Source organism: Dromaius novaehollandiae, chromosome 6 (assembly GCF_036370855.1).
Source record: "Dromaius novaehollandiae isolate bDroNov1 chromosome 6, bDroNov1.hap1, whole genome shotgun sequence".
Lineage (NCBI taxonomy): Eukaryota > Metazoa > Chordata > Aves > Casuariiformes > Dromaiidae > Dromaius > Dromaius novaehollandiae.
Genome location: NC_088103.1, coordinates 18,960,018 through 18,978,070, shown reverse-complemented (window position 1 = coordinate 18,978,070; position 18,053 = coordinate 18,960,018). Strand labels below are relative to the sequence as shown.

The window sequence follows — 18,053 nt, the reverse complement described above, 5'->3', positions numbered from 1 at the left end:
TAGTGAGTGATGTTAAACGGGGGAGTACAGATCTTTATAGGATGTCTTTAGCAGCTTTTGACTGTATGAGTCAGTTTTTGATTTAGAGGGTTAGAACCATTTGATACATAGTTACGAAACCACATTACTATCTGATCCATTTCCTGAATTGTTCTTGGCCTTACCAAGTTGCTACAGATCACTCTTCGGGTAGGACAGCTGAAAAGTGTATGAGATCCTAAACCTGGCATCCTCTAAGGTTAAGACCTGCAGGAAAAAAAATTAAAAAATCATGTAATGAAAATGTTCTTCTGGAAATGCAGACCTGTAAATAATTATTAGGATAAGTGGAAAGTAATTATCAGTAGATCTGCTTGTTACAGATCCTATGTCGTGATCATAAGGATGACACCACAATTCTATAGTTTTGTTAATATTTGAAAAGTTAACAGAGCTGTGCTGTTGCTGAAGTTGTACTTTTACTAGCAGTTGATTTTCACAGCCAGGACAACAGCTTCTGCTGTTAGTATTTATGCAGTGCTGCAGATGAACGTAGAGAGGAGAACAAGTGTGCTGTGCCAAAGAATAAAAAATACCTGTCCAAAATGAATAGCTTTACAAGACAGAGGGCAGCAGGTACAAAACAGCACAAAACAAATATGGTCCTCAGCAGTGCAGCTATTTCCAGGTATTTTATGTGCAGTGGCACAATTACTAGGACACATGGCATGCTTTGTGTGAAAACCAGCTGAGAAAAGTACGTTATAAGGTGGTGGTGGATGCACATGGACTTCTGATCGGATGTCCTCTGTCCTTGGATGAGGCAGCTGATTAAAGCACAACTTGCTGCCCGTACATGGAAGATGTATGTATGTACAATATATGATTTGTAGCATTGTGACACATATATATGAATAAAAACTTCCTAGACGAACGCTCCTTGCTAGATCTGAATGTTACATATTACTAGTTACATATTGGTATACTACATTTCTAATAAGGAGTACTGCTAAATTAAGACAAAAAGTGGGATCTCTCGTTGGAGCACATTGTCTTCAGTATTGAGCTCCCAAACTTACATAACGTCGTATCTTTCTCACATTTCTAAGGCGCCCCAAAGCCCAATACACCTTTTTATTACTTTAAGATGTGCGGAAGATAGCGGGGGGGGGGGGGGGTCGCCCCGCACCCCGGAGCTGCCGGGCAGGGAAGCGCCCCGGGGCCGCGGCGGGCCCAGCCCCGGCAGAGCCCGCGGGGCGGGAGGGCGCTGGCCGTGAGCGCCGGCCGCTCCGGGAGCTCTGCCAGCCCCCACGGCCGCGCGCTAACGGCCGCGCGCTAACGGCCGCGCGCTAACGGCCGCGCGCTAACGGCCGCGCGCTAACGGCCGCGCGCTAACGGCCGCGCGCTAACGGCCGCGCGCTAACGGCCCGGCCCGGCCCTCGCGGCCCCCACCCGGACGGCTCCGCGCACGACACAGCCCCGCCGGGCCGTCCTGCGGCCACAGCCCAGGCTCCCTCCCCTCCCCGCTCCGTTCCCCGCAGGCGGAGGCGTCTCGGCAGCTCCCAACCACCGACCTCCCCTTCGCGCGGCGGCGGCGGCGGCCCGGGCAGGGGGTGGGGGCGCCGCTCCCGCAGAGAGGCGGTGGCCGTTGCGCGGCCGTTACCCGGCCCCGCCCCGCGGGCGGCCTCCTCGCCGTCTCCGGAGGGCGGAGGAGGCCGGCGCCTGCCCCTTTAAGGGCCGCGGCCGCGCCGCCCCGCCCGCTCATTTCCTAGCGCACAGGAAGTGGGGCTGCTGCTCCGCGGCACCGGGGCGGCGGCGCTCCCGCCCCGCCGGGTGAGTACGGTCCCCGCCGCCTCTCTGCGCTCTGCTGTGCCGCCCGCGCCTCCCCGCTGCGCGGTCCCGCTGCGCTGCTCTCCCCGCCCGGCTCCGCTCTCTGCCCCGGCCGGGCCCCTGCGGGAACCGCGGCTGCTGCGAGGTTTCCCGGCGCGGCGCGGTTGGAGCGCCCTGTCCCCGGCCCCGCCGGCCAGGGGCCCCTCGAGCAGCGCTGAGGGAAACGGGGCGCCCGAGAGGAAAGGCGCCGAGTAACGTCCTCGGCCTCTGCCTTCCCGAAAGTGAAATTTCGGTGCGGTGAAGCCGCTCCCAAATGTGGGCATCGCCGCTGCTCGGGGGCGCCGGGGCAGCCGCCCGCAGCCCTCGTGTCCCACGCAGGGCCGAAATGCTCGGGCCCCTCGTGCGAGGAGGCGATGGGAAGCCGCTGCTCTCTCCATAGCGAAGTGTATTTCCCAAAACTTTGGCTTCCAAACTGTGCTTTGCTCAACGCTAATCAGTTCAGAGCTCCCTTTCTGCCTTATTGCCGGAGTTGTACCGTGTCCGGTTTCGCTATGTGCGCTTGAAATTCGTGCTTTGTGCACTTCGAGGGGGCGTAAGCCCAATGTTAAAAATCAGTACCTTAGTAAAAAGTAGTAGTGCACCACTAGCCGTGTTTAAAGTCTGGGTTTGTTATGTCCTGTCTGCTCTACAAATGGTAGTTGTCCCTCGGAAGATAAGCAGGTTGGATCTGTAATCTAGGCTTTTTCAAATCTTTCTGATGTCGGGGGCCTTAAAAATGTAATTTGGTTTTATCTTAGCATTATCTCAACGATTAAGTTTCTCTCTCTCCTCACAGTTATGTTTCCGTTGACTAGCATTTAATAGGCTGAAGAACACGTTTTTGGAAATACAGGCATTTAGAGATAGTATTGAAAAGAATGAGGTTAAATATCTCTGCAGAAAGCATTGCTACTGACTTCTCCTGTCTCATTATGACTGGGCGTAATTGATGATAGTGCAGAACTGGAGTGGTCGTAATGACATTGCTCTGCGTTAGTATAGAGGCGGTTTGGGGTTTGACATGATGTTCAGAAACTGCAAGTACCCCCCATTTCTTCCTTTTCTCTTGCCCCCCCCCCCCCCAAAGTAGAAGAAAGGGTGATAAGAGGGAGAGTATCTGCTTGTGTTCAGTGGAATATTATTTAGCTTTGCTTAGTTATAACTTGTATGGCTTGCTTTTTGTCAGCTTGGTTTTTGCTTATTATATTTTATGCTGTTGTAAATTGTGAAAGTTGGAAGCTTCTGACATTGTCAAATAACGTAAAGTAAAACTATCGTTGCTGTCTCATACACTCTATTAATGCTGGAACTCATTTATCAGAGGAATGCTAATGCAGAAATGGGGATTCCGATTTGCAATTGCAAGTTAAAGTTCTTAAAGCTGAGTATAAAAAAAATTAAACTTAATACTACTTATTTTCAATGAAATATTATCTAGATCTGATTAATGTTTGTCTTTATCTGTCTTTTTTATTTTTTTTTTCTTGCAAGTCCCTCTATCAGGCGGAAATTGAGACACTGATCTCTTTCTTCTAAGGTTGTAGATGGCTGATAAAAACAAAGCGTTCAGCTATGATGGGGAACTCAGAAGAGGTGCAAAAAAGAGGAAGGTTTTCTTAACGTAGAGTAAATATCCCTCAAACTGAGATCAAACAGTAAAAGTTTTTTTTTCTCTTTTGTCTTAGACGTGGTAGATGCCAAGGCCCACGAGTAAGATAGTTTCTTCCTTTCTAACTTGCCGTAGCTGAAAGTTCCTGTTCTGCTTCAGTGTGTTTGAAGGAAACTTCTGGCTTCCCTTTATTTGTTAGTTAGATAGTGAGTCCTCAAACACTCTCAAAGACAGTAACTTGGAAATATTCCCAGTAGTTGTCAGTGGAGGTAGATGCATTTTGCTGACAGCCTGTTAGCTGTTGGGCCTCAATTATACCCTGAGGCTTTCATGGGAGACTCTTGCCAGTGAGTCTTGATCACTAGTATCAGGAGACCCACAAGTATTGCCACAATACCACCATCCTAAGGCGCTGATAAGCTGGGGAATTGAGAACATAGCGAGTTTAAAGTACAGGACTGTATGGCACAAATAGAAATTGTCTGGCTTATCTGTTCCTGAATGAAATGTATGCAAACTTCAGTGCAGTTAAGACCTGATGAGTTTGAATAGTTCCTTCCTTCTCTTCTTGATCCCATGACTTTGCTTCAATCTTTTCCTTAGGGTAGAAAATTCCCAAACAAATGAACAAATAGAAAACGTCAAACCTGTCATTAAGGCTGCTGCATCATGGTAGAAGTTGCACCAAGTTGTTCTTGAATGCAAATTCTTTGCTTTCAAGTTCCAGCCTCAGGATATGGGTCTTCCGAAGTGAGCGAAACATCATCTGAGGGCATAGTTAAGTGATAACCAGCTGTGGTCTGTTGCCAAGAAAACCTAGACATATCTGGCATAACAGTTCCTACCCCTGCACCACAGTCTGCTACTTTCTTAATTGTGAGAACTGTTCTGTGGGTCACTCTGTAAATTGGATCACCAGAATGACCTGAATTAAAAAGAAGTAAATAAATAAAACTGAACTTGGGGGAGTGGGTATGGGAAACATGAGGCCGGGTTTTTCAGCGGAGAAAACGCGTTGCACAATGTTTTTCTCAACTCTGAAACAGTTTCTGTCATTATGAAGCAAGCTTCATGACTTGCAGTATTTTCCTTTCTAAATAAGGCTGAGGCAGGGTCATGGAGGTGGAAGGATATTTGGGTGGCATCAGAACTGATAATGTGCTCAGTGCTTTCACTTTGCTCCTCTGTTTTCCACCCTCTTAAAGGACTAGCCCTCCTGTAATAAAAATATGGGAAGATACCGTAACAATCTTGCTGCTGGAGAAATAAAATAGTAAACATAGAAAAGCATTTCAAGCACAAGACATACTTTGTTTTAAAAGAAAGAAGAATGGAAAAAAGTTCCCAAAGGGCAACTACAGAAAGAAAAGGTTTCAGGAACATAATGGTTTTCATAAAGAAAGGGGTTTGTGCTTTATCTATGCAAGTAATTTTGATCTCGCAAGCTTGGTGCTGCAAATGGGAAAATGAGGTCGTAAATCACAAGATGTTCCCGGAGAAATGTAATCCTTGTGTAGGGGAATGAGAATATAATGTTACTTCTGAGTTAGAGCTACATCTTATAACTGCAGAAGAACTTGCAAAAGGACACTTCTTACCATCTGCCAGAACAGTTTCATTTTGAATGATAATAAATAAGCCCAGCACTCCATTATATTATTATTATTAGAGAAGTCTGAAAGCATAAGCTTATGTTAATACTCTTAACTTCTTTTTTCTGTACTACTTTTGAAAGAAAATATTCCCAAAGGTAGGAACAGTACAGCAAGTTGTTAGCTTCCTTGTCACCAGTGTCTTTTGATGCAAAAGTTGTGGAACAGGATATGGAGTATGGCCTTTTTTTAGCTGCATCTAGCTACTGCTTTCACTTAAGCCTATTTAAAAATCTTTACAGTATGACTGCATATATCTAAAAATGTAGACAGACAGGATAGACAGCTTAATATTTCTTGAGCATCTTGCAATTGTGTGCATAATCTAAATAGGTAGCGCTGATGGACACTAGTAGTTGAGAAATGGTTCAAGAAATGGTAGGAATAACTAGATAATCAGTGAAAGGCATATGTAGTCACTGCCACTGTTGACATATTACATGCTGGAAGGTATTGAAGACCAAAGGTTCAAAGGGAAGGAAAAATGAACTTTTTTTCCTAATCCTTGCAGATTTTGCTTAAGTAAAAATAAGGCGTATTAAAATAGGGATGAGATGCTTGTACTCTTGTTGCGTTGGCTCTGTGTTGTCCAGTGCTTCAGTTTTGTGTATTGTAAGATTGGTAAGAGATGCTTACTTGACAGTTATTTCAAAGTAGAGTATGGAGGGAAGAATGTACTTGCTCTACCTTAGTTGTTTTTAAAGGCTTATTCCACTTGCAAATGCAAACCAAGTGTTCTAAAACTTTTTTTAGTTTATTGATATAATTGGCAAGGCATTGTAAACATGCTGGAATGCAAGTATGAGAGCTGGAAAGAGCATATATGAAGCATCAGTGTTTCAAAACTAAGCCCAAAGTGTCCAAATGAGCCTTTAGATAGGCAAGGGGGCTATCATGTGAGGAAATCTTGCACATATTTTTATCTAACCATTTCCTGCCATTTTCAAACATCTCCCACTGTAATCAAAAATAACTACAGTGATAAACTGATTTCCGGACTAACTTCTACCCGTGATACAAATGCCACCTTTGTTCTGATCGTTTCTTTTAATCCTCACTGTAAGTCCGACAGAGTTTTTGTCTCGACCTGTTCTGCCCTCTCTGCTGGTACCTACCTGTTTCTAGGACCTGCAGTGTCTATTGAGAATGGCTCCTCAGTAGCTATTTCTGGGGATACTGCTGGCAGCTCGTGGGTGAGTGATAGAAAGGGTATGCCTGTGTGTTTTTTCTTTCCCCTTCTTCCTCCTTCTTATTAAACATTACTCTGGCTTGTGGAAGAGGAACAATTTCCTCTATGGTACAGTGGTTTCTGGTAGGAATTTCACTTAGGGAAACTGTCTTGAAACTAGATCCGTAGCCAAGGGCCGGCATGAATGCCCTTCTAGTGCCTGAAACGAATGTTCCCAGTAACTTCTTAAATTATGGCAAGAAATAACCTAAACTAGCAATTAATTAATTATTGCAAGAGATAGAGGGGTGAGCATGATTTATATTTGAAAGTCTGAGTGCGAGTACAAAAGAGGCGACTGAAGAAAATGTGTGCGCACAACTGTAGTAGTATAGTATTCTTTGGTAGCATAGAGATTGCTGGAGTAAAGCTGGAAAAGGGCTGGAGAGGCAGATGCATGGAAACTTGGAACCTGTTCTCCTGAATAATGGAAACTTAACTTTGCTATTCTTGCTGTTTTTTTTAATGAAATTGATATTCCAGTTGTAGAACAGTAGTGAAATTCTTCCATGGCTGACAAATACTCTGGAGATGGATTCTGTCACATATCTAGTGGCTGTCATGGAGTCCTTTCTTTCAGATGAGTATAACTCAAGATCAATTCTGTTGTGTTCAAAGGTAAAATAATACAACACAAAAGAGCTGGGGCTAAGAGGTAAACTTAGAAATACAATACTCGCATATATTAAATATTTCTAGGTAAAGCTGCTGAACAGCCTTAGTTTATCTCTGTGTACACATCTGCCTCTTATTTTTGACTTTGGAGACAAATGATCATCAACCAAAAAAGGAGCTTAATATGTCTACAGTATTACTCATGCTTTTTGCTAAGACAGTAGGTCAGCATTTTCATAGAAGATCAAAACTGTAAAACACCTGAGCTCTCCAAAAGTTTGTATATGAAGTTGTGCTAGTTTGATAGTAACACATTAGGGTGACAAGCCCCAGCTAATCTTGCTAGGAAAAATGGCCCTAATAATTTCCTGGATGCTGATTGCAAGAGAAAGACAGCGAAGGACAGCTTCTAGCTTGCAGGTATCTAGTTGCAGAAGTCATGCAAGCTTAAAACTGGCTGAGGTGCTGTTGTGAAGATGTGCTGCAAATAGTTCTGTTGTCTGCAGATGTTTGGAGCTTGATTTTTAGGCATGTCCAATATTAAATGTAATATGTGATAGCTAATTGTACTAAGATAGTAAACTGTATGGTCTGTGAGGGTATCTTCCTGGTGAGTTTTCTTCTACTGAAGTGTGCATGTCTGGAGTTTGCATCCATTTATCTTCTCTGGAGAAATAGTAGGAGTAATAGCTGAACAGTTCTTCTGGGTTGCATTTCCTTGTTGCAAGGGAGCATTCAGCAGCAATGCGCACAAAGCAACTGAAGCCTGTTTAAAACGCTGCTGCGTTAAAGCACAGCTGAGAAAATGAGGCAGACTAGCTCATGTTTTGAAGTACATGCTGAAAATGCAAAGTGCTAATCTTGAGCATAGTTTAGGGTCTGTGGAATTATGTGGAGGGCCAAGTCATCAGTTTCTATAAAATTAAAGCTCTTCTGAAAGAGTGTTTTGGATGATAGCTTTCAGATGACATCTGGTAGCACGTCTGGTGTCTCTTAAAGGTTTCCCCAAGCAGTGTCAAAAATGATGAGATACTTGTCAGCACTGTTGATGCTACTCAGTCTTGTGGGCAGCATATGGCTTTCAGCACTTTCTGCTGCTGGTGCTCTGTTAGACTGGAAATTAAGACTTCTGAGTGATAATAGCTTAGTCCACCTTTCCTGTGGTCTCGGAGCTTTCGGTGTAGATAGAAGTCTTCTGAAGAAAAGACTTTGATTTTACAAACTACAAGAGAAAACACCAGTCGTAGTTGGTACAGGCTAGCCAGAGCCCAACATAGATGGTGTGCCTACCTCCTCCCCCAGCGCAGTCTGGAAGCAGTGCTTTGGTAATAAACCTGTGCTGTGCAGTAGTCTTCCCCCATGTTTTGTGTTTGGAGCAAGGGTGGAGTTTTAGCATCCATAATACTGCATTGGATTCTGCTATTAAGCCCTGTTTCTCAGAGTAATTTTTCTTCAGATTTCAGACATAGTTCACTGTGTGTCGTGTCCCCCCCCCCCCCCCCCCCCGCTTCCATTTAACCTTTCAAAGTTGCTGCTTCTTTTTGTAAGTTCCTGGGCTGTTTCTGGAACTTTACTTTGGTAGGTGGAGAAGGGACAGAGATTTAAGCTGATGGTCTGAAGGGACAAGAGGAGGAGGTAACAAAATTTAAAACACTTAAAATGGTGTAACAGGAGCTTTTTCCAGTGCCCTGTGTCAAATAAGTTGCTTGAATAAACCATTTGCAGTGAGTGTCTGCAGTAACCACTTATCTTTCCCTGTCATGAAGCTAGGTTAGCAAAAATGTGGAATATCAGCACCACGAGAGAATGGCACAAGAAACCAGCAAAACTTAACACAGCAGGGGAAGTTACAGAAACTCCAGGCTTCTCTCCTCTCCAAATGATCATCATCTATCCTTGAAGAGAAAAGGAGGAAAAGATGGTCCCACTGTTCCAAAGACGAATTTCAGGGACTTAGAGTTAAACAAAAAGAGATGGAGGAGGATAATGTGAAGTGTTGTGTTTAGTGTTTCTATTTATTATAGTAGCATTTTTTAAATGTTGTCTTGCTTTGGAAAAAGGAATATCAAGATAGTCTTTACAAACTGTTAGCTTCTCTGCTTCAAATGAAATCTAGTATTGCTAGTCCTTTAAGAGTAACTTTCTGCTCAGTTATAATGTAAAACTGAAAAGATATAGATGAAATAAGTGCATCTCCCTGTACTTCGGGGACGCACCCGATGTTTCTCAATCACTTGGCAGCTAGCTGTCGTTTCTGGTGGCATATACTCATGGCTGACTAGTTGTGCTGAAAGCAGAGCTTAAACTACTACTGAAATTGTTAGTTACTCTAAAAATTTGTAGGTTGTGTTCCCCCTTCTATCCTAGATTTATGGGCTGAGGAATAGCAAAGTGATCCCATTGTTATATAGCACATGTGAAATTAAGCTAGTGATTACATTCATTAAAAACAAACAGAAAGCCATCTCTAAAGTGACTGGGTTTTTTAAGGCAATATTTTTCTTGGGTTTTTTATATCAAATTGTATTTTTAACTAGTTTTAGATATTTTGTAGCTCAAGCCAAACTACCAGCTGGACAGAATGCACAGAAATACCTTCCAGTGGATGACTTCAGCTGTTTTATTGCTCTTCAAGCTTGCAATAAAAAGACTTCTATGCAAATATTACATGGTCCAGTGTACCACACACAAAATTTGGCAGTAAACCTTAAGGAGAACATTGCTGTGGTTATACTTTGTGCACAGTTGTCTAATGAAACTGCTTTTTTATGGAAATAAAAGCATGAGTGTATCAAGGCAATTGAGTTAAAGACTGATATTAATAGATGCTTCAAAGCCTCTTTTAAGAAAGATCCATCAGTATTTGATGAATCTTCTAACCTCTCCCTGCTTTTATTTTAACTGCTACTTTGTGAGCTTCAGTGGGAATTTGTTGTTCTACCAAGTTTTAGCTTTGTTTAACAAGTGTAAGGAAACTGAATGTATGCACCCTTTGCCTACCTCCCACTGCGGGCAGTGTTCCTCTGACTTTGTGTAGGAACTTGGATGATAACTACCCTTTAAATATAGCACAAAGTCTTACATATATTGGAATATATATTTTTGCTGTGGTCAGAATACAATAACTACAGAGTCTAGATCTCCATACATAGAGAACTAAATTGTAATTGGAAGAGATGCAAGAAAACAGGAAAACACTTGAATCTGCAGTCATAGACATGGTAGATGTAGGTGGAACAATTCCCAAAAATGCACCATCTTCGGCTCTGTTTTTGCCTGCTACTGTTCTCACTGCTGATAGACTTCATTTTGTGGGGGTGTGGGGTTTTTGGTGGGTTTTTGTTTTTTCCTTGTATTGGTAGGAAATGGCATGAGTAAAAGTGTAGATGAAAAATGCTATGTAAATTTTGTACACTTGAGTTAAGATCACTAGTTGCCTTTGACAGTTATATTGCATTGGCTGGAGCATCCCTCCCCTCCCGGGGGGGCGGGGAATATTTAGCTGTGGCCTTTTTAGATGTATCACTTTGCATATCTAAAGAGTATTTTACCTTTCCTCCGTTCACTGTAAGATGATGCATGTTAAGTGCAATTGTTTTTTCTTCTTTGAAAACAGACCATGTTTTCCTGCACAAAAGTCTCTCCTCAAAAAAAAATCCTGTAGAATTAAGAAATTAACATTCTAGATTTTATTTATCCTTCTTGCAACAGCTGTTGCTCTGTTGTGCTGAAATGCATATAAAGGTTTTTCTTCCTTACTTGGTAGTTCTTCTTTTGAATGAAGAAAGACACCCCTCAGCACTAGCCCACCCCGGAGTATGTAGGTGCTCTTGAAGTGTACCAGTCCCACTTCCTGCAGTGGTTCGTTTCTGACAGGCAGCCTTCGGTGAGCAGGTCTGAGCGCTCTCAGCTGAGTAAGATTGCCGAGGAGATGTGCCGCTGCACCTGGGATAAAGCAGTCTGCTGCCATCATAGTTGCCCACGTAATTTATGCAGCGCTTCATGGAGAGTGTGTTGTTAATAATGTTATCGCAAAGCACGCGGTAAAAGTAGGTCAAGTTTGTGGCCTGTCGTATTTAATGCTTATGTTAAAGATAACTTACTGTTTAGGGGATGTTAAGAATGCCAAGAGAAAGTGTTTCTTTCAAGGCAGTAACTTGAACTTTTGTTACTATTTGTAGGTTAAACTTTAACAGCCTGTAAGGTAGGCAGTTGGTAGGCAAAATAGTTGTAGCCATATGATACTGCTGTTCCATTAAGTCCCTTACAATAGTGGGAAAATGACTTGCTTTTTCAAGTTTGGAGTTTGTTTTTATGCCAGATTTAAAATGAGAATAGAGGCTACAGCAATACAAAAACCCACAAGTTAATGTAACTGTAGGAAAATGTATGTAAAATAGAAAACTGATTTATGTCATAGAAACTGAAGCTAGTCAATCTTTCAGGCTACCTATTCAATAATAATTAAAAATGAAACCAACAAAACCCTTCAACTAGTCTTACCGAAGACTTTTTTACCCAGTTTCCTTCTTGCCAAGCAGATGGCAGTTTTCATAAAAACAGCAAAACAGCTGAGCTGACTTTTGTTTATAATAGGGATAACAATTAACAGCTTAGTTAAGGTGTAGTTCTCTGTGTTTCAAGTTCAGTTCAGCAGTTCCCAAACAAACAGGCTTACACTGGCTTCAGTGGAAATCAAAGTAGGTCTCCTGTTACGTTCGTTGCTTGCTTTGGATTAGGTAGAAAGTAAGTCATGTGAACAGCATTGCTCTCTTATTTGCCTGTTTTAGTGTGCAGGGGTTGCTGTTTTGTGTAGGAACAGCAAATGCCGGGACATGTGATAATTTGCTTGCTTCTGTAAGCCACGGAAGATAATACCACTTAAGCAAAAGGCTGTTGGGTTTTTTTTTTCATGTCAGTTTGCAGTAGATTGTAAGTATTAGATTTAAACTACTTCAGTGTGTTTGACGTTTTCTTCATTTGAGGATGATGTAAAAAGTATCACTGTTTCTGTGTTGTTGGATATTACCTTCTGCTTGCTTTCTCAGCTACTTTAGCCATAGCATTGAAAGTTGACTCTAAAAACAATATCACTCTGTACTGTCAGACTGTCTTGCTAATTTATCTACTGGTTGTGAGAAGGCTAGTGTCAGCGTGCTGGGTGGGGCTGGGGGATGTGGTGGGAGGGCAGGGCAGCTCCCTCACACAGGCGTGTGGCTTTATTTTCACTTGAGCTAACTGTAAAAATATGCACGCAGGAAACTGCTGAAAATGAGGCAGAAATTCAGGAGAGGATTTTGACGTGTGTAAAGAACAAGACCTGCTCAGATGTCTTCCACAGGATACATGTAGGTAGACTCAACCCTACGATGATACAACCTTACTGTTAAAATAAAATCATACTTTGATTTTTGTTTGTTTTCTTTTTAAAGAAGGCGTCTAGATAGTATGAAGTGTGCTGCTTCGGTTGGGTCTGCTAAAGAGTGTGGCTGACGTATAGGCTCAGAGCCTTGTCTGGAAGCGGAAAAATGCAGAATTCCTTATCGATAAAGCTGTGAGGTCTGGCACTGAGAGGGAGCTGTTACGTAGCAAGGGAAATACAAAACCTCATGTATTTGCACAGTGTACTGGAGTCTCTAATGTGAAAGTGGAGACTTGAGGATTAGTCTTAATTCTTAAAGATCAGTGTTTCTGCTGGCAAGGCCATGATGCTGCTTTTGTAAAATAAGCAGTTTGCAAAGGGACTGCATGTGAAAATATTTTTCTTAGGCCTGTCTCTTTTTTGAGCAGTAAATTCTGTGATTGTTGTTACACATAATTGAAGTAATGCTTTTCTGTACCGATTCCCATGTCTGAACTATGCTTTTTAATACAATTCTTGTGCCAAACATCTGATTTTTTCCCCCCGCGCCTTCCCCCCTCCCCTTCCCTGCATAGGAACTAAACAAATGTCTGAAGTCACCTATTGCGGATAGGCTCTGGCACTTGATACTTAATTACAGGCTTTTCATAATGTATACAGTAGTTTGTCATCTGTGTGGGTTTTTCCAGATCCTTTACTAAAAATGAAGTAACATCCTCTTCAGGGGCTGGTGTGCAACACCTTCACACACACACCCCCGCCCCCCCGTAGGGAGCTCTGTTTATCGGTAGAGGTTTATAACAAAGAAAGTGGAGGGAGACCAAGGAAGGAAAGGTGAGTGAATATGAGCAGTGCTGAACTGCTGGCTCGGCATTATCCCAGGCTGTTAGCTGGCGGCTGAGGCTGGCTGCAGTAACATGGAAGACTACGTATCTGTTACTGTTTAGTCTGCAGCATGACTAATGGATGGGAGCTGAAGGCATACATGTAATTCTTGCATATTTATCAGTCAGGTAGAGGTGATAAGTTCATAAGGATGAAAGAGCACAAGTTTTGGGTTTGAGTTAGATCTGACATAGAGCTGATTCTGCTTATGGCTTCTCCCAGTCTCCCAAGGAAGAGAATTTCTTCTAGCTCTTGGACTTCTGGTTTGCATCTGCAGTGCTCTGGAAAAAACAATTTTCTGCAGAAGCTGTCCTGTTCTGTTTGAGAACTGCTTCTAAACTCTAAAATATTTGCTTCTGTCTCTGATATAACTGATTGTGACTTATACGAGTACTGACTGAACTGTATATTAACACAACTTTTGAATTCTTCTGTTTTATTATTAATTTGCAAAGGTCTAAAATATTTAGTGATTGTGTTCATTTTCTATTGGTACAAATCTTCTTTTCATAATTTCACGGTGGTTTTCAACTTCCGTCCTGTCCAGTAGTGTCTGTGTGGGTGTGAGGGGGCCCTGGAATGGAGCTGTTGCTGAAAGTGAATCAGATCGTGGAACTGCAGTCATAATATGCTGCTTACACTTATAGTCCCATGAAGATCTGACTAACAACTTAGTTTGCTGTGGAGAAGTGAGAGAACTGTGGTCTCCAATTCCTCTTTTGGATATTTTTTCTCTTCATTACTTTTCCCTTTCTCTTAAACTTCCCAACAGCACAAAAGTTTGGCTTCGGTACTCATTTGACTGGAACTGCAATACAGCATTAAACAGCTTTCTTTGTATGTCTCTTCTGAGGCTTTACCTCAGTGGGCCAAGCTGTGTAAGCAAAGAATATGCCTCTGTGCATACTTAAGGTGTGGTTTGAGGTTTTTCATTCTGGAGTTACACGAAGATAATCCTGGGCAGCAAAGACAACAAGCTTTCTTTGTTGCTTTCAACAAGTGAGAAAACAGCTGGGCTTGCCTAGTGCTTCTCTGGTCTTCCCAAGCAGTCTGGAAGAACAGTGTGTTGCTGAGAGCAGAGTAAGCTGAAATATTCAAGGGGTGATACTGGCCCTTATGTTTTCAGTATATAACTTCTCAAGGAGAGAAGTACGTGTGTGTGGAGGGATTTGAGACAGTGAGTATCTGTGGCATCTGGGTGATATTACAAACAACGAAATTCCAGCTGATTTTCATAGTTATTTTATAAGCAGCTAAAGTATGACCATCTAGGGCATGCTGAATGAAAAGGACATGTCTGAAATAGAACATGTTAAAATGAGGAATGTCCAGAGTCTGGCATGAAGCAAGAACACACAGAAGTAGGTCACTGCTGTGAATGTGAATGTTTCCCCCCTTTAGAAAGGAGCACTCATCCTTTGCACCAAGGAACCAAAACAGAATGCTAATATAATAAAAACAAATTAAAAAACATTTTCAATTAGCATGCTGGTCTATTCCCTTGTGCTTGGAGAATCAATGAGCTCTTTTGTAAGGAACAGAAACATTTCCATAGTTGAATATACATAAGGCCCTGGAAATGCAGAAAGAATAACAACCAGTTGCTTCTGGAAAACTTGCAGATCTTTGAGTGTTGTATGACCATCAGATGTCTCACTCTTTGGAGATCATAGGGATTCCTGCAAATAGACTTATTTCAAAGAAATAGAATAAAGTGAAATATCAGCATGTGCAATTTTAAAATTTGAGATTTAATCTTTAAATGGTGGAATGCTGATCCAGGTGCTGCATGATTACTTTTTATTTTTCTGGTTAACCTTATTGTACAGACTTTAGAATGCACTATATTACATCGAATTCATTTTCGTAATGTGGTATTTGGGATGCTGTGTGCTTTTGCATTATGTTTCATGGCCTGCTTTCTCTTGTAATCATCTTCTGCAACCTGGAAGAAGTTATTGACATTCCCATGATGGTGTTGTGCCAGATCTAACTTAAGGAATTTAATTCATACCAAAACTGAATTGTGAATGTCTGAAACTAATGCTTCTCTGAGAAGAGAGGCTAGTGAAACTACCTCTTCTGATGGAATGAGAATTAAGATTCTTCCTGGCTTCCCTCTCCCTTCTTAGGGGAAGCAAGATGAAACAGAAGTGTTTTTTCCTGAGTAAACTGTTTAGCTGCTTAAGAAGGGTTGTAGCAGCAGTGATGAAAAACTTCACCACTGTGTTTAGGGTACTGTTCATGGGGATGACATCTTCCCATATTCCCATATTGCTAAGGTGTTGGTAGGTAAATCTTTTACTGGTAGTACAGCAAGTATGAGAAGACAATGCGGGGGCGGGGGTGCTCAGTCCTGTTACTGGCTGTTAACTGTTGCATCTTTGGAACTGTTTCATAGGATAGCATTCGTGAAGGTTGTGAACAAGAAAAATTCAAGTCCTTTTAAAGGCAGGTGGGGGGGGAGTCTGCCTCCTTTATGATTACTCTTTTCTCAGCAGAAGTAATACTGAAAGAATAAAAAAGACAAGATTTCCAAATTGGCTCAGTCTCTGCTGCTTTAGCAAACTAACTTGCACCTTTAGCTCTCCATGTGCGATTTACAACCTTAATGTTTAACATATCTGGTTGCATGAACATTCCTTGCCTTTAAAGGCCACAAGGAATCAGTAGTGGGAAAACTGCCTGTTCTTTACTGTGTCATGCTAAAACTGTTAAAGGTGTATCAGGCCAGACCTGTCTCTGCAAAAGACTGCCTTATTGATAAGGTTGTCACCAGGTCCCTAGAAAAGGGTTTCAACTAATGAGGGAATAATTAGAGCCTAGAAGGAAAAGAACCAAATGAGTTTTCTACAGCCCACCTAACATGTAGTTTCTGTTGCTTCAGAAATAGGCTTACTCTTTCTCTTCTCCAAAGTACTCTTTAAGGTAGTGCTCCGTAATACAGATCTCTAAGGTAAGTAGGCAAGGTGCCAGTTAGTAAGGTTCAGAAATCTGCAGTTATTCATAATCTTTTGTTCTTGGGTTTGCTAGTCTTGAGACTAGCAAACGGCTAGTCTGTGTGGGCATGCTGGTTTTTATTCGTGCCTACCATAATGATGTACATTTGGCCACAGTAAAAGAAGTAAAGGACAGAGTTGTCCTTTCGTGGTCCCCCTGCTATACCTCTCTGAGGGCTTCTCAGTCTCCTAACACATTTTGCCTTCTTGAGACCACATAAGAAAATGTGTTGTCATTTGCCTCTAAGAAATGAGTAAGACCTAGAGAAATTTAGTGACTCATCAACATTGGTCACAAGGCAATATGTATTAGTAGGTCAGTGAATTCAATAAAGGCCTCCTAGGCTAATGCTCCAGCTTCAGGGGCCTCTGTTTCTCCCTTAATAGTTAGTGATGGTTTAAAGCCCACAGTGATAGGAGGTTATATGACTCACCCCAGTTCCTGCCTTGTCCCCAGTACCAAAAGCATCTCTTCCTAACTTGAAAAGCTAATTTCTGTGTTTGCATGCTAGCTGTGTTTGTGTATGTGGAGATGTGGAAATGCTATTGTTCTTGACAGTTAACAGCAGTAATAAGGTTTTGCAGTAAATGTTACTTGGGACAGGACAACTTTTTTTTTTTTTTTTGCTAGTCGGATAGTTTGATCTTTGTTCTCAGTATGCCTGACTGAGCTATGATGTCTCAGCTTTTGTGTGGAATGGCTTTAGTGCAGTCTAGCATTACCTAAAGAAACATAAGGTTCTTTATGTTGTTAATTGTGGCTTTACTTCTCACTTCCTAAAGTAACAAGCATTCAAGACAAAATGAGCAAAAACATCATACAGGCAACTTCAGTAAAAACTTGGGATGATATTATGTCATTTCTATGAACTAGTCTTGTCCTGTAGACTGTTTTTTCTTCTGTCTGCCTTGATTCACCACATCTGGACTCTGGTCAATAGTCTGAGGATACATCTGGTGTTCATCACTTTATAGACATTTAACTTATGTTGTACTTCTTCAGTGAAGAGTGACTAACTTACTGTCTTATTTCAACTTAAAAGGTTGTCTTTTAGAATTCAGTTTAGATAATAGTTACCTATTTTGCACCAAAGTGTTCAGTAGTTTCATGTTAATTCAGAAAGCTTCAGTTTCAGTTATCTATTGCCTTTAAGTTGTTGTATTTAGAATTTCTACATAAAGAATCTAATTTATTCTTAAACTGGCTTATAAGCAGGGGTTTTAGCAGTAGAAATACAAATACCTGTTTGAAGCAGTCCTAAGGCTTCAGCTGGACTGCTCCTGGGTGTGCAGCTCACACAAAACGAACAGTAATATGATATGTATGCAGGTTTAAGATCAGCAATTCTATTAATTGGTATTGGGGGTTATGAATAAATTATTTAATCTTTCAAGCTCTGTTATTGGAGCTTATTTGCAAATGAGGATACTGAATATCATGATATTGCTTATGGCTGGTACCTGGTACTCACTGAAGCTACATGCTGGTGCTGGAGGCGGAATGGGAAGGGAGAAAAGTTGCAAGGATGTAATCGGTGTTTATGCCCTAAACACAGAGAGTGCATTGTGACACTGACTTTATTTGCAAGGATTGAGGAAGACTGGGTTTCTGGTTGGTGGCAATGTTAGATAACACTCTGTTAGTCAACCCATACTTAGAGAGTACTAGAGAGAGTAATTTTTATTCCTGTTTTTCTCATTCCATAAGGATATTGAAGTTAAACTGCTGTTCAAGTCCCAGAACTGCCCCAAAACAGTAATTACACAACCCAGTCAAAGTGGACACAGAGCTAATAGATCCTTGGGTAAATTATAAAAAGCTTTACTTATTTTCTACAGCAAAACCTTAGACAGA

At 41.8% G+C, this 18,053-nt stretch overlaps 1 protein-coding gene across 6 annotated transcripts in view; it reads left to right on the top strand.

Annotated features, from left to right (window-relative positions):
* Positions 1 to 1,661: 1,661 nt before the first annotated feature.
* CSGALNACT2 (chondroitin sulfate N-acetylgalactosaminyltransferase 2) overlaps positions 1,662 to 18,053 on the top strand; it is a 35,594-nt gene continuing 19,202 nt past the window's right edge. Inside the window, exons 1-2 of one of the 6 annotated variants that reach the window (XM_064513794.1) lie at positions 1,662 to 1,812; positions 12,211 to 12,300. The gene's annotated coding sequence lies outside the window, so the exon portion shown is untranslated. Of the gene's footprint in view, positions 1,813 to 11,735; positions 11,885 to 12,210; positions 12,301 to 17,906; positions 18,004 to 18,053 lie in introns of those variants that run through there. The other 5 variants (XM_026116787.2, XM_064513797.1, XM_064513796.1 and 2 more) reach the window with 5 other exon arrangements.